Raw genomic sequence first — 17,181 nt, 5'->3', positions numbered from 1 at the left:
AGTGCTACAGGCTTGTCTTTGCTACAAGCATGAGGCTGCACTCAGCAGTGTGTGGTAATTAAGCCCTTTGAGGGTCATGCATATTTTAATTATTACTTGTTTTATTGTCAAAAGCTTGCCCACATGAGATGCAGTCTTGCATTCCATGTGGGACTGAAATAAGGGTCAACACATTCCTTCAGAACCCCAAATATTAAACAGACATTAATTTGTTTTGAGCTTTGCACATTTTAGATGAGCATAAATCAAGATGTATAATGGTGAAAAAATTTCCTCCATATGTTGGAAAGTTGAACTGAGACACTAAGCGACAAAAAGTAGTGGCTGCAACAGAAAATGATTAAATGATTTGTTTAGCATTTATGTAATGTATGAATGCACCTTGTCTGTGTTAAAGCAAAGTAATGATTGGTTTTCCACCAGCAAGGGCTGTGAATTTTAGCTGTATTCCCTTTTGGGATTCTGAAGTTCTCAGGTTCTGGCTTACACAACAGCAAAGTCTAAATGCAGACCAGTTTTTCATCCATGAAATGGAAGTTAAATAATGCTTGACCGAAGTAGACAAAACAAGAAGATACGTAGACTAACTGGAAACATCAAGATTTGAAAATTACCTGATAGGAAAAGGGAGGGGAGGGGGATCAAAGACGTCCCAGGGAATGAAAAATTCCTTCACAGCGCTTCCTGTTCTCTCTGTTATGCTAACCAAGGTAGGATTAGGTTTCAGCTGCCAAAAGAAATAACATTTGTAGATTTTTTTGGTCTGGGGAAGTGGGATAGAAAGATTTAAGACAGCTTTTTCCAAACTATTTGCTTTTTGTCAAGCAGTCAAGTCTAGTTATTGTTATTAATTTGTATTACAGAACTACCAAACTGAGACTGGATTTCCATTGTATTAGGTGCTGTACAAATACCCAGTCAGAGACTGGTCTTACCTCAAAGAGCCCGTAGTCTAAATAGACCAGACAGACAAAAGGCATTTTGCCCTAAGTTGTAACTGCTTAGCAGTTGAGCTAGGAATTATATGCATCTCTCCTGAGTCATAGCCTAGTACCTCAGCTACTGGAGTACAGTTCTGGAGAACAGAGCTGTCATTAGAAGAAATGAGTCTGCCTTCTTGTATCCAAACACGAGATAGGGTGAGATTGATTCAGCAAAACCAAGATTAATGTGAGTTAGCATAACTGACTCCCGTTGATGGCTGGCTGTGTGAGATGGAGAAACCTCATACCACCTTGCACCAACTCACTCCTCTGTTTAGTCCTCAAGGTTTGCTGATGGTTTGGCTTTGTTACAGGTTCATTTCATATATAACGTTCAGAAATGGACAGGGTCTCTGTGCGGGGATTGCATTCAGGTCTGCTCCTGACCTTGCATGTCAGAACCATACCTAGATACTCAGATGGCCTAAATACATCTTCAGGTGCCTAAATGAACAGCCTGAACGTAATGCTGTGAGAAGTGAAAAGCAGTAGCTAGTACGCTTTCAGAAAGGTCCCGAAGCAGCAGAGCTTCTGAGTAGGGACGAAGGCTGCACTCCACCCTCGCCTTTTTCCAGGTGTCTGCCTTGCAGGAGCTGACACATAATGCTGCCTGCTCTGTGACTCTGGTAGAAAAGGAAATTGCACTTCTTGTGTAGACTGGAAGTCTTTACCTTAGTCTCATGCTAATATAGAAACAAAAGACTTTCTGTAGAAAAAAATCTGAATAAATACTTGAAGCTGTTTATTCTAAAGTTGTATATCAGTGGATAATTCCAAATCTAATCCCATGTGTAAATATTTGAAGTACCATTTGAATTGTGAAGGGCTTTTCTTACATGGGAGAATTTCCTGCTTCTTGCTTTTTAAATCCTAGCCTAGATGTGCAGAGGTGACTTCAGCTTTCTGCTGTGTGTGTCTGAGCTGCGGACAGGGAAGCAGCAGGGCAAGCAGCAGATTGGCTGTCACCTCTTTCTCAAGATGCCAGCAGTTAGCAAAGCAGACCCTCTGAGTTTGCTCACAGGAACAAGCCGGGGTAAATGTTTAACTTGAGTCTTTGGAGTCTATGGCTTGTACCTTTCTTTATTATTAACCCAACCCTTGTTTTTCTTTACAGTTGCACAGCTGCTGGCACACAAGAAACAAAGGACCCTTGAAATAACTTCCTCATGGAGGCATGAGCAAAGGTAAAGTACTTTTCATATTGTTTCCATACCTATACATGGGAAAGCAGTTGCACATATCTGTGTTCTGCATTTCTGTTAGGGCAGAACAACCTGTCAATAGCAAGCATTGTTTAATTGTGTCTTTTTTAACTAAGTCACTAGATACATCCAGCTAATTTCATCCTAATTTGACACAAACTGAAAAAGTATCTATTTACAGAGTATAAGAGTATGCACGGTGAATTTGTTCAGACATTCATGTACTCGCTGGTACACACGTACCGCTTTCCACTGCTTTTTTCTTCACACCATTAGCCTTATCTCTGTAACTATTGTTTTCCTCCTAATTGTTTTATGTACTGCTGAAGTCTGAAAAGGTCTGCCTCTTCTTCTGTGCCTGTGGAGAGGCATGACTGCACTATGAAGATCTGAATTTACATCAGTCCTTCCACTAAGCTCCCACAAACCAGCTGTACCATTTGTTTTGCATTCATCCTGCACGTTTGATTTTTTTCTTCTCTTAGGTAAGCTGTGAATTCTAGGAGAAAGCTGCTTGGTGGGGTGGGCATCTATCAGCACAGGACAGAAATGACCAGGACACTTGTTCCACAATTGTTCTGGTTGCTATGTCAATATGGTGTGAATACTTGTTTTAAAATAATGTTAAATATATCTATATGCTGTGTGGTGGCTCAAAACTGGTTTGCAGAGAGAAGGATTCACTTGCTCAAATCTTTTTTTTTATATGATGTGACATAAATTTACATGGAAAATGATATAATTGAAATTTAGCCAAAGCAATGCATCAAAGGAAATCTTGGTGAAGGTAAGAGTGGAAGTTAAAACAAGTACTTAAAGACATTCAAAAAGTAGCTGCCCATTGTGTTGTATAATTACATATTAAATAAATATTACACATTTTTAGAAACAATAACTTTTTAAGAGAAATGAGTTTTACAAACTTCAGTAAAAGAACCAAATTTTTCCTGTTTCCAGCTGCTCAGAATACCATTTTACTCCACAAGTAAATGGTAGAGTCATAGAATCCCAGACTGGTTTGGGTTGGAAGGGACCTCACAGCCCATCCAGTCCCACCCCTGCCATGGGCAGGGACACCCTCCACCAGCCCAGGCTGCCCAAAGCCCCATCCAACCTGGCCTTGAACCCTGCCAGGGAGCCAGGGGCAGCCACAGCTTCTCTGGGCACCCTGTGCCAGGGCCTCAGCACCCTCACAGGGAAGGATTTCTTCCTAATATCTCATCTCCATCTCCCCTCCTGCAGCTTCAGGGCATTCCCCCTTGTCCTGTCACTCCTTGCCCTTGTCAACAGTCCCTGTCCAGCTTTCCTGGAGCCCCTTTAGGGAATGGAAGGCTGCTGTAAGTATCCTGTAAGTCAGGTGTGATCTCCATCTAAGTAGACAATGTCTCAGCCCCAATACATTCTTTAAGAAGACCCAGGTGCATTCTCCTCTCTGTACTGTGTGTGCTGCCTTGTGAGGAAGAGCGTGTCCAAAACTATTGAGTGTTGCTGGAGAGGACATTTCTAAAGGCGCTGCAGCTACACTGTTCACATTTTGATTTATATTACAGCAGCATTTGCAATGTGGTATGTGCTGCCCCAGAATGAAACAGTTCCTTTACATTATCTTTGAGCTACATTGGCAATCAAAGTATTTGGCCTGTAAATACTTAGGAATCTATGACAAAAGGTTTGCAGGCACATGGTGAAATGTGAAAGTGGCGTGATCACTGAGCGCTGTGAAGATACACCATCGTCATAGTTCCTGAAAAAAAACTATAAATAGATGTTGGGAAGTAGTTCACACGTCTCTGATTCTTGTAAGCCTATTAGATTAGGAAAAAGACTCAGTTATTCTGTGTTTTGATCAGATCCAGCTGTTTATTTAGCCCTAAAGATCATTGGCATCATAAGCAAGGGATGATGCAGGGATGATAATGTGGCTAACAGATATTTCCAAAACATCCATCACATATAGCTAGATTCTGTCACTTTACTCCCACTGAATAGTGAAATGAATGAGAGTATTGGTGGAATAAATTAGTATGTATTGGAAGGATATAAGAATACAGACCCAAGTGACTACGAAAATCTGAATCATAAGACAGAAAAAGTAAATGAGTTGCATGAATTTCAATAGACTGACACCTTGGTTATGAAGTAAATGGGAAGTCAGTGGTGAAACTTTGAACCTCTTCCTACAATGGCTGAATTCGGATTTTGCAATTTACTCAAAGATTAAGAGATAAACAAGCAAAGAAAACACAACAAAACACAAACCTGTTCTCTAAAAGAATGGGAGAATTGGCAAGTTGATAAAGAACCTTGTGTCTGTTCAAAGGTGACCTAGGTCAGCAGAGGATGAATTTGCCTTCTTTTTTTGTCAGGAGTTTAATGTTTGTTAAGGGTCCATGGATTTCTCCATTTCCTGAGCAATTTTTTTTTTTCCAATCTGGCAATTCTACAAAGCATATGTTGGACTTTAAACGTATTTGCCTAGCTTTCTGGGTGCTACGAAATGCAAATAAAGACGCTGGCATCAAAAGGGGTTGGAGTGCTTTGAAGATGAAGGGCTTGACAAAGAGCCAAGGACCCAATGGACCAGTGAGAACTGGAATTCTCGTGGGACTTAAAGGACGCTATGCCTGCTGGTGAAAGCAAACACGTATCAGAAGGAACCGGGGGAGATCTTCATTGCTTTCTCCCAGCTAATTGCTTAGGCCAATAGAGCTGCCTCGGCTCAGTTTCAGAACTGAAGTGGTTAAAGAAAAAAGTGGATAAGCAACTTACTTGAGGGCTGTTCCAGAGGAGAGGGTGGGAAATGAGAAGTGGCTAAATTCTATATTGCCTGTATTAAAAGCGGATAAGCTCCTTGTGCCTGAGTTAACTTTTGGCTGTGCTGGTGTGACAGAGCCAGCAGCAAGGATCTCAGCCCAAACTTTGAGCTCTGTGGGGGTTTTGGTTCATTGGTTGATTGGTTTTTAGTTTGGGGTTTTGTATTGTTTGGTTTTTTGGTTGGTTGTTTTGTTGGGGCTTTTTTTTAGTGCAATGCTAGGAACCAGTTTCAAAAACTTTCTGGAGATACTAAAGGATAGGATACCACCTTATCGTGCTTCAGAGACAAACAGAAAGCAGAAAAGCAGCCTTCTCCAGCACCATTGCCCCATCCACGCTCAGTGGCATTATTCTGACAAAAATAGATTAGACTTTCTTGGGAAAAAAGTACAAAGCAGTAACTACTTTTTGTGCCTCACTCCAGCTCTTGACATACTTCTAATCTCCTGTAGAACTCCACAGCAAAAGACTCAATTGGCTAGCAGCAACATGCAGACTCAAGTGTTAAAATGCACCAGTAATCATAGAAATAACAATAACACTATCCCATGAAACGATCAGGGTTTGTTTTTTTTTTTTTTTTCAGAATCTAATGATGTTAAAATAAATGGAATTATGTTGCTTTTCATTTTTTTAAGTCAGTAAATTCCAAAAGAGGATTTGCCCCATTTCTACAATGTGCTTAAGGACTTACAGCGCACGATCAAATGCAGATTTATTAGGGGCATGAGGGGTTGGCATACGGCATTTTCTGCTTAAAGCTGCTCAGTGCCTTTTCATTCTGGTCAAGGAGGACTTTTTTTTCATCTTAATCATTATTTGTGAGACCATATGTGGCCTTGCATTTTCCAGAGCTTTTTTTATTGCACAGGAAAAGTGATGAACACTCTTTACTATAAACAGCAAGGAAAACTGGTGTTATGGATAGGACCTAGAAAACATGAATTGGAGAAAATACCACACAAACATCTCTAGTGGAAGGTTTTTCCTTCTTTTTATTGACACGGTCAGTGAGAATACTTCCACTGACTTCAGTGGATATTAGATCAAATCACAAGCTCTCTCTAACTCTCCCCCTCTGCTGGCAATTCAGTTCTTGCTGTGCTGTCAGAGCTGCATAGCATCTCTGAGCTTTGCAAAAACATTTTTTAAGAAGTCATATAGTAGCTTTCCTCATTTGAGTCAAAGGATGAAGCACCTAAGAAAACTCTGGGGCAGTGGAAAGCAGGAAAAGTAATAAATGCTGGGAAAGGACAGGTAGATTCTGCAATCTGAACTGTATCTGTTTACTTTTTATAGGCATTGGAACCAAGCACACAGACTGTGATTGATAACACTTGCTCAAGAAGATAGTGTGTTGCTGGTTCACACAAGGAGCAAGCTTTCAGTGAGGGCACCTTAGACTTTTATGATACTTCATTCGATAACCCAAATAAATTTCCACCACTAAGCCAACAAAGCATTACATTATTCTTCTATTTCAAAACACAAAATAAATAACATACAAACCAGTGACTGCAGATAAGATTATTTCACACACTTTTGAAAGCTGCTGCAATTTACAGAATGTACAACACTGGTGCAGTCCATGCTCTGCAGTATTGTACATTGTAGAGCTTCAAAATTATACTTTGTAATGTACAGGAAGATTGGCTGGTTATATCTGAAATGTTTAGCTTGTATATGTACATGATGTGAGAGCCGTTTGTCTGACGAGAATATTTTCCTACTCCTGTTTCACAGCCCTTCTTGATGCAGATATTATTATTATTATTATTATTATTATTATTATTAATGTGCTCTGCACAATTCTTTGGTTTGTTCAGCACAAAGGCATGAAAGTTGCCAAATGTAAATGACAAACTCTATTGGAGGAAGAGAAATCCAGTCCTTTAAGTAAACTTTTCCACCAGTGTTTAGAAATTTCCTCTCTCAACAGAAGCAGAAGCATTTCTTTTCAATGTTTCTTCTGGCCAGCTATGAATATGTTTTAAATATATAACACAGAAAACTGGGGTACTATGGAGGTCCTGATTTTGAACAGAAACTTAAAATTCTCTGTCTTTGATGGAAAAATTCTGGCCTGAAAATAAGCGTACCAAATATTTTTTGAGTCATAGGAGACTGTTAGATTCCCAGGTATTTGCTCAGTTCTAAAGACAACTGTTTCCTCCCTCCGGATCCAGCTTGAAGCAACGAACAAGCATGCAATGAACTAAGTTTATTTAGTTGGTAGGAAGAATATTTTGCAATAGTGGAGTATGAAACAATCTCAGCCAAAAATGAAATTACTAATGTTCAGGAGAATGGCAGAGATGTGTGTCTTAGGCAAAAGAAGTTCTAGCCTTCATTAACGCAAATGATAGTTTTATCTAAATTGCCAGATCAGGTCCACAGATTGCACGGTTGCTTAGTTTTCTTCTGGCATAATTCTATGTACAGAAACATTTTTTGAGAAGACAATCAGTATTTTACTGAAAATAGGTTTTGGGTAATCTTTTTTGTGAACTCAAAAGAGAAATAAAGCACATTTTCTCTATATTCTTTCAGTGCTGATGAAAGGTAAGACAACATTCAGAAAAAGAATTTGCTAGTTTGGGACTTTGGCACATTTTCAAAATTCAGACACTTTCACCTTGTCTTTTGTTCCTAGCTCAAGTTCAGAAAATCCTCTTAGGTTAATTTGTTTTCCAGTACAAAATCATATGAAACCTAAAACGAGAGAAAGGCATTTTCTTCTTTTCTTTCCTCTCCACCGCAGAAGAATGAGATAATCCCACTCAGTATGAGCGGGCAGCGTACGGCAGATCCCAGCTTCAGGAAGTGCTCTCAGGTTGAAGGTTTGAGATCACGGCTGGAACGGGCAGAGTTTTAAAGCCGGTAACTAATACCGTCAAGGAGACCGGGAAGCTTGCTGAGTGTCCTTGTCGGTACTTTCTCATCCATCCCACTCAAGGCTGCGCTGTTCCCGGCTGGAGGGAGACCCACCCCCGCGAGGTGCCGGTGCTCGGTTCCGCCGCCGGCCGTGGTGCTGAAGGGATAGCGCCCACCCCCGGCCCCGGCCCCCGCCCGCCGCCCTCTGCGCCGCCGCCCCGCTTGCTCGCCGGCCGGGACGCTCCCTTCGCTCTCGGGACCGCTCCTGATGTTTTCGAGTCGTTTTGCAAATGGGAAGAAAAAGGGAGGCGGTGTCAAAGCGCTTCTGCAGCACTTTCTGGAAGAAAAGTTGTTCAAAAGAGTGTTCCTGCCCCAGTGCTTGCTTTACTATAGAATCATAGACTCATAGAATCATTTAGGTTGGAAAAGACCTTTAAGATCATGGAGTCCAACTGTAAACCTAACACTGCCAAGTCCACTGCTAAACAATGTCCCTAAGTGCCACATCTACATGCCTTTTAAATACCTCCAGGGATGGTGACTCAACCACTTCCCCGGGCAGCCTGTTCCAATGCTTGACAATGCTTTCAGTGAAGAATTTTTTCCTAATACCCAATTGAAGCCTCCTCTGGCACAACTTGAGGCCATTTCCTCTCGTCCCATCACTTGTTACTTGGGAAGAGAGACCAACCCCCACCTGGCTACAACATCCTTTGAGGCAGTTGTAGAGAGCGATAAGGTCTCCCCTCAGCCTCCTTTTCTCCAGACTAAACAACCCCAGTTTGCTCAGCCACTCCTCATAAGACTTGTACTCCAGACCCTTCACCAGCTTCGTTGCTCTTCTTTGGACAGGCTCCAGCACCTCAATGTCTATGGACAATGTCTATTATGCTCTGTGGAACTTAATTTCTCCTCCCCGGTAACAATTACTGAGATTTTAAATATTACAGTAGTACTTAATGCCCCCAGTAATGGTCTGTTGTGCTGCTTTACCAACACAGAGCAAAGAATTGGTCTCCAGCCTGAATTGCCTACAGCTTAATTAGGTATGACACACATTATTTCTTGTGCTAAACTGCTGCAGGGGGATGTTGTATGTTGTTAAACAGCTGCTGGATTCTGCCCGAGAGGGAAATCTATTTATGGGTTGTATTTTGGGTTGTAAAGTTTGCAACTATACTTAGGAAACAGCAAAGCTATAGAACCGTGCTGAATTATTAAGGATGTTCAGTCACACAGAACAATAACCATAAAACAAGGGGTCAGACACTGGCTGGCCCCATGTGGGTGTTGTACAGGGACGGAAAGCATAGGTCATCCTGAGTGCAAGGGCTACTGCTGAGTAGCAATACCTAAGCGGTCAGAGACCATTAACAATTACCCTCTGGCCTGTGGAACAGGCTGGATCCAGACAGCTCAAACATAATGTAACCCCACTGGAGAGACTGTACTTATGAAATGGGAAGTTCTGGGAGAGATTTCCTCACTCAAGTACAAATGTTAGTGAAAATTAAGACTTTTTCTTCTTCAGGTACTTTAGAAAAAAATGACTTCCTGATTCTCAGTAACATCTTAAGACCAAGAGGTTAGCTATACAGTTGGCAAGGACTGGGCTATTTCTATTTATCAGGTATCCCATTTGAATTCCCCTGCCAAGAACTGAATATTTAGGATTTCCATGGTAACATATTTCTGAACCCATATTACAGTCAGACTGATGCGTGTCAACTGATACAGGGATGCAGGAGGTAGTGGCTGAATTTATTCAAGCAATCACATTCTCTTTTCCAAGGTTAATGCACATGAATACTGAGTTAGCAAACTGAATTGACAGGGATTCCATCTCAATGAACATGTATAGTGTTCCAGCTCAGGAAAGTAGCATTTAATTGATGAGGGGGATTATATTTACATAGCAATTATAGCAAAGTCAAGGTTGGCTTTATGTGAAAGACTATTTGCTGTAATATCTTGCTGCTTGGTTGTCCAGGAAAGCTGATCCTTTATGGGCAAGAAAAAAATCAGAACAGATGCACTCAGCTTTTACATGTGCTTCTTTTCATATTCTGCAAATACTCACTTCATGAAGCCAACTCAGTAGTCACATTGTGGTTGCCTTAGATACATACATTAATTTACTCCATTTTAACTTAGATGCTGATTGTTTAGCTGCACAAGTATTAATAGTTATTCACTGCTATCCTCAAATGGCTGTTTGGTGGCTAATGTAAAGTGAATAAGAGCTCATTCTAAATCCCATATAAGTCAATGGGCATCTTTCTCCTCATTTCATTCAGAGCTGGAATTAGCTATCCCCGTTGCAGTGCCCTCAAATATTCATTTTTTGTCCTCAAGACACCTCTGCAGGGTAAGGTAATGCTACTGGGAAGCTGGGGCAGAGAGTTACCTCAGAATCATCCAGCAAATACACAGAGGTCCTGAACCTCATCATCCCTTCAGTCTGGATTTCTTTCCACGGATAGTGGGATGTGGAGAGAGGGAAGGTGCGTGCCTGAGTTTTGCTCCAACGTGGAGTTGGATTCAGGGTGAGGGAAGCAGCTGAACCTCGAAGCTAGGAGGTCATTTCACATCTTGTAGTTCTGTGTGGTCAAGAGAGACCGACAGCTGTATTCAGATGTCTTCTTGTGGGGCATAGCATGGAGTTAAGTTCTACTGATGGCTCTGGAAGCAAGAGGTTGGTGAGGAATTCATGCCATCTATTATTTGTGGCATGGCAAGGAGAAACATGCATGACGCCTATGTTGAGTGATCTGAATAGCTCTAGACACTGAGAAGAAGGGCGGGCTGTACTCAGGAGTCTAACACAAATGCCATACTTTTCTTTCTCCATTGACTCATACAGGGAGCCAGAGCCTGGCATCCTTGAATTCCTAAGTGGTCAGAAGTGATCATTTTTCTCTTGAACTTTGACAACAGACAGTGAGATTTAGGTCCATCTTGGTTACTAACTAGGAGGATATCCCTAAGTGGCTTACCTCAGGATATACTGCGGTAGAGACAGGAAAATAAACTTAGGTCTCTTGAGTCTTCTACCACAAAACGAGTTTTCTTCTCTTAATCTAGGCTTTCACTGCTCTCAGTCTTATTGCCATGGAAATTGTCTCCATAGCTGGTATTAGAATTGCCTTGTTGACATCATTAGTAAAGCATATAATAGATAGCTGAACTCCTCTGATATTTATCTTTAGGTGAACAGCTATTGAGACTCCAGAGGCAAATTAGAAAAAGCATAGACTCTTTATTAGTAGAACTTAATTTAACTGTATTCAAACTTCATTAAGGAGTAAAAAAAAATGACCTTTCTTAATGCACTCTTTCTTTATAAAGTATGAAATAAGGATATTAGATTAGTTTGATCCTGGTTCTTATTATGCACACACAGTAGATGAGAATGCAAAAATTCCCTCATTCAGTTAGGTACTCTTGGATGTCAAATCAAAGACCAGGTGCTCCACAAGCCCATTTCCTTTCTTCAGTGTTTTATGTTTCCTAGCCCTGTAATTCCCCCCAGGAAACCAGAAGAAATCTTAATTTCTTACCCCCCTCCCCCCATTAAAGTAACAGCTCTGGTCATTTAAACAATCAAGCACATGTTCTTACACTGTCTGCACCTCATGCTATCCATAAATGGTGATGTGGTAAGAAAAACCATGGAGGAAAGGAAAGGAAATGACATTAACCTTTTCCATCTGATAAATAAGGGCTCTATTCAGCTGCAATAATCCACATCCTTCCCTAGAGATCCAGTTAATGTAATACCTAAGGGCTCAGTTCATTTAAAATTATTTCCACACTGGCCAGCTGATTTCTTGGTGAATTATTCAGTCCCCAGACTGAAATATTCTCCCTGTGCAACAGCACATGTAAAAGGGCTAGAGCCCTTCTGTAGCTCCCAACAGCCAGAATGTCCTCTCAGAGGTGCCAGAGGGTCTGTGACATCCACATGGCTTATCTCTGCCCTCTGAGTTAACACGAACTTTTGTGTTGATTTTCATGGGACCACCAATCTGCAAGCACTGCAGATAGCATACCTTGTCCCATTTGCTGCTCTTCTCTGCAGGGGGCTTCTCACCTCCCTATTAAACTTTAAGCACCTGCGGTTTATAGGTAGTAAAAAGAGAGTTTGAATTTTGAATGGGTGGAAATTTAGAGCAACAGACTCAGCCAGTTCAAAAAAGACAGCCTGGATTATGCACATTGTTGCTGGGGTTTGGGGTGATCGATGCAGATCAGCGACCACTGCAAGGTTGCTTGAGTGATCCACACTCCCAAAGGCTAAAAGCTGGGAATTGAAATGCAAGGGGTTTTTTTTCCCTTTCTCGCTTTGCAATACATCAATGGCTCCTGTGGTATTGGTGTCTGCTGAGCTATACCTGCCCAAGAAACTTACAAAGGCAAAAGACTGTATGCATTGAGGCAGATGTTTTCAAAGCAGGAGAGGGGAGCAGGACATACAGAATCCAATTGCAAATCAGTGGGAAACAGTAGCCTAACATCAGTAGCAATATGTGAAAATCCCAGATTTATTACATTAGTTGTATTGATCTGCAGTCGATTGAAAGCCATGGGAATCTTGTCATTGGCATTAAGACATTTTGGATTAAGTTCCTACCTTAGGACACATGCTCTTTTTTTTTTTTTTTTAAAGGGAGTGTAACTAATTGAAGATAATAAACCCAAGTTGTATGCAATTTTGCAACCTTTCTGATGCTGTAATAAGCTGTGCTCTGAGGGTTCATTATTAGACTGTCTTGAAACTTGCTAGTTAAACAGGAAAAACAAGAAATCTGGCCTCACTGTAGTACTTAATTGAAGTGCATCATTTATTGACTGATTTTAAGCTCTTATAGCAACTCTGTTTGCTAAGAACTATGGGCCAGCTCTTGGCTTGTATGGACCCTTAGCTCCTGGGGTGGACAGAGCCTAGCCACACACACACATGGCAGGCTCCAGGCTTGCATCACAGGGTTGGACTGGGACTGAGCAGGAAGCTATAGCTGGAGATTGGCACATTCTCCCTTGTTGCAATGCTGCTCAGCTGCTCTCCTCCTCTGGGAGTCCATGGGGGCTCAATATGCCAGGAGTAAGGCAGGAGTGCTGTACTGGGCATGTTTTAGTTCCTGGTGTTGGGGCAGGTAACAGGGGTCAGTAGAGAGAATAAACCCCTTTGGATCTACCCTGCCTCATAAGGATTCTGCAAGTTGCAGATCTTTAGAAGGACCTGGATCTCCAGCCTCATAATGCTGAGGAAGGAGGACAGAGAAGACTGTTATATATCAGTGCCAAAGCAAGCTACAGCTGCATCTCTCTGCTAGTTAATCTACCTTTGGTACTGTAATGCTGAGACTGGCACACACTTAATGCTAATACATTCTTATCCCCATCCCACCTGTATTAGAAATTAAGGCAGAAACATGAAGACCGTTACCATGCTGTAACCTTAAGAACAGTTTCTCACTTCATAGAGGCACTCAGCAGGCACTGGTGCATTCAGCCATGATTCATTATCACTGAACTTTGGTGCTGGCCTTAGCCAGTTTTGTCTGGATTCAGTTAACTTGTTCCACTGGCAGGAAAGATTTCTGATCATTTGTGTTATCTCCCTGAAAATCCACAGTAGGGAGCTGAACACGATTGAGAACAGTTGCCTGATAGCAGAGACAGAAAATGCAGGAGGCTGGGGAGGAATGGAAGTTGGTCTTGGAGCAGACGGACATGGTCCTCCCCTGGTACAGGGGAAACTGAAGCAGCTTAGTTAGCAAGAGGTGGAACTGGGCATTGTTGTATCTGATGTCACACTTACTTTATTTGATACCCATTGAATTCACCTCTAATCTAGTTGACTATAATGTAAAACAAAACAGGCTGGGTTTTTTTCCCAAAAGTTTTGGAATACTTACGGCTTTGTGGAGCTGCTGCTTAATCAGCATACTGAATACTGTAATGCCAGCCATAGTGACGCAGGTAAATGAAGTCTGTGAAACTTCATTGTTATAAACCAGCTGCAGATCTGACTTGGAGGAGATAAGGATTCTATTCAAGGAGTCCGTCATGCAAATTTATGCAGATGACTGTCATTAGTCTACTACGTTTGCTTGAAACAGCGGTAAGGAAGAGACAGCTACTCTGCAGAGAACTGGCCACAGAAATTGCAGATTTATGCCCAAACTGCCATCTTAGGAAAAGTATCAGAGCACAAAAGAAACTTGCCTCTCAATTCCTTTGACAGATTGCAGGAAAGTGGAAGGAAGTGTAATCGTTGTTTCATCACCAGCCACCAACCTCTTGGCTCCTCTTTCTTAGCGTTCATTAACAAAAATTTCTGCCCGTGGGTTCCCGTAGCAAAGCCCCGTGGGCACAGGCACAAGCAGCAGCGGTGCACAGGAGTAGGGGCAGGCTGAGCTCATTTGACACAGCCCTAAGCTGAAGGCCCTGTTGATGGGCTCAGGGTAGGATCGCTGTCTGCATCTTCTGTGTAATACTCTCTAATGGGCTGAGTTCAAAAACTTTGTAGTAGCAGGAGTTTCCAGGAATGTGTTTTGTCTAGGTGAGCCCGAACACCTGGAAGGGGCTGTGGAAGCACACAGCTGACAGCATCGCTCTGTACTGCTTATGCCTCTTTTTACATTTGTGTGGTAAGTGTGGCCTGCTAAAGATCTCTCCCAGCTTTCTGGGATTGCTATCACATTTCAGGTGACAGTGACAAAAGGCCAGCTGGTCTCTATGCAACCAGGTCAGAGGATGGAGTAGAACCTGCTCTCTGCTGCGCGTGCAGGCAGGTTAGCAGCAGCAGAGGGTTCTGGGGGAAAAACGAGGACTTTAGACATCCACTGGTGGCTTTTATTATACATAGTGGTGGTGGGATGCAAGGATAAAATCCAAGGCCCAAGGATATTTGTGCTGCATGCAAAAAGCCTTTTCCACTTTTACAAAAATCCTCTTGTCAAGGCTGCCTTAAAGAGGCTATAATTATCTGTTGGATCAGTTATCAGAGAAATGGGAGAAGTTTGGGGTCAAATTAGTTCCTGGTGTAAATCCTCTGGTTGCTTCATACTTATTGCAAAGTAGACCTTGAGCCTTTTTGAGGAAAAAAAATCAGAAAACTGCTGGGCTCCCAAATGTAACGTATTTCTCGTCAGTTCTAGTGTGCTGAAAGGATGGGATTTTCTGTGAACTTTTCCCAAACAGTCTTGCATTTTTTTTCTCTCTTTGAGAGGGGGAGGAGTTGTGCCTAAAAAAACAAACCCAACCTGTCGTTCTCAGCTCTGCCAACCTGTCAGTCCAGCCATGCAAGAGAGAGGGAGAGAGACAGAGAAAAAGAAAGGAGGGAGTGAAGCAGAGATTCTTTCAGATCTCAGCAGACATTAAGGTAAAGCCCATTTCTCATTTCCTTAATTACGCTTGTCTCTGTGTCTGTACATGTAAACAGAAATTCTGTTACCTTAGAGAGTTTTAAACTAACTAAACAACCTGTATGGGAATAAATCTTGTTCAACTGGAAGTGTGTTTTGCATTGTAACCTGGCAGCTTGTTAGTTGTTGTTTGGAAACACAGTTTCTCTCTCTGAAATTCAGAAGGAGAGTTTGTGTTCATTTGAATATTAAAAAGAGGCAGAGCTTTCGTGCCTGTATGAATACATGTTTGGGAAAGATATTAAGCTGTGTAATTTCAGGGCTGAAGCCAGCCTCTAATTACTGAAGATCAGGATAAGAACTTGTTAGAGGAGGGAAATGCTTCCAAAGCTGCCTGTTGCAGGGCTCTTACACCTTCTCCTGGAGCATTTGGTGTTAGCCACTGGTGGAGACAGGATACGAGACCAGACAGACTGTGGGTCTGATCCAGTTTGGCAGTTCCTCCATTCCTCCATTCCTGTCTGTCCATTTCTGGTGGGGTTTATCCAACTTGTCATTACCAGAGGAGGAACAAAGCTAAGGTGCAGCAAAACTGCCCGCATGAATTCTTGAGTTAGGAGGGCAGACCAGCAGAGGCACTTTCAGCTCATACCAGAGGAAATTGAAGGTTACAGACTGTGAGAAATGTTGGCTGAAATGAGTGTGAGTCAGAAGAATCATTCTGCCCCAGAGCTTGCCTTATGAGTCTGGTCTGGGCAACTAGCTTGTTGGATGGATTGTAGTAGAGGGAGCCTAGTAGTGAAGGCCTGGAATACAAGAATGGACACAATTTTGTTAGATCTGAGTGTCTGTGCGTGAGGACTTGTGTGAATGTGTGCTTGTGCACAAATGTATATGCGCAAGGAGTTTGCCGAGAGATTCTGACCCCTAGTATGCCATGAAAATCTGCAAAAAAAGATAAGAAAGGAAGAATTATGTTCATCCACCTTAGAGTTACCCCTATTTCTATATTTCTAAATCCTGAACAAACATTTTAAACTGTACAGAAAACTCTGTAATATCTTTCTAAGTAGGTTGAGGTGCTGGGGAGGTCACATAGGAGGCAAACTGGTGGACAGGATTTCCTTTCCTTGCTGTATATTTAGGGTTTTCAATCCTGCTGCCAAGGTGTGCCTGCTGAAGGTAGCCTGTCTAGTCGTACTAACCCAAGAGACAGAACAAGTTGAAAGATGGCAGAGAAAGACAATACAATCGTCGTGTTGCTCTCTGCATGGGTTGCAGTGCCCTTGCCAGGGGTTTGATTACATTATACTGGCTACTGCATCTTCCTTGTTATTAAACATCCTCAGATACTTGCGCCTGTGCCGTATTTTTGGATTGAAGATCTCCTCCCATGGCAGTGGCCACAACAGAGTTATGGGAAGAAGACAAAGGTGATCTAGATTAGAGGGGGGTGGTCTGTGAGGTGTTCTGTCCATATGACCATTACTATGAAAAAACTTGCAATGTCCTTGCGTTACATCACTTTCCTTTCTCCTGGCAGTATGGTCTCCTGGGAACTTTGAGCTGGTGTTTCTTATTACCCCTGACTCATTCCCTGTGGGGATGGTGATACAGACTGAGACTATGAGCTTTTAATACACAAAAGAAATTCTTTTATAGATGGTGTTTTTAATAGTATTATTATAAGTTTTCCTGCCAGAACCAGAATGGAGAGGGAAGTGCCTTTTCAAGACACCATATGAGATGGAGAAGAGGAAGCGAATGCTTCAGTTTTGGTGGGGATAAACATCCCTACTGCTTGTTACAGTAATATAAATTAGTCACTGAAAGAAGGAAAGGAAGAAAATTCTTTAGCTTTCATGATCTGCAAAGACTTTACTAACTAGCCTTAGAGCACTTTTGCATCTTTTTGCTTTCTCTTCTCTTCTCTTC

At 42.0% G+C, this 17,181-nt stretch overlaps 1 protein-coding gene across 4 annotated transcripts in view; it reads left to right on the top strand.

The window, feature by feature from the left end:
- Positions 1-1,896: 1,896 nt before the first annotated feature.
- Positions 1,897-17,181, top strand: part of KCNJ16 (potassium inwardly rectifying channel subfamily J member 16) — a 35,355-nt gene continuing 20,070 nt past the window's right edge. The window contains exons 1-4 of one of the 4 annotated variants that reach the window (XM_054846777.1): positions 1,897-2,016; positions 2,098-2,167; positions 2,515-2,670; positions 15,158-15,263. The gene's annotated coding sequence lies outside the window, so the exon portion shown is untranslated. The remainder of the gene's footprint in view (positions 2,017-2,097; positions 2,168-2,514; positions 2,671-15,157; positions 15,264-17,181) is intronic. The other 3 variants (XM_054846778.1, XM_054846780.1, XM_054846779.1) reach the window with 3 other exon arrangements.

The sequence above is a fragment of the Grus americana genome, chromosome 18 (genome assembly GCF_028858705.1).
Source record: "Grus americana isolate bGruAme1 chromosome 18, bGruAme1.mat, whole genome shotgun sequence".
In the NCBI taxonomy this organism is placed as follows: domain Eukaryota; kingdom Metazoa; phylum Chordata; class Aves; order Gruiformes; family Gruidae; genus Grus; species Grus americana.
The sequence above is the reverse complement of the archived record's forward strand: the minus strand, read 5'-3'. Positions and strand labels throughout refer to the sequence as shown.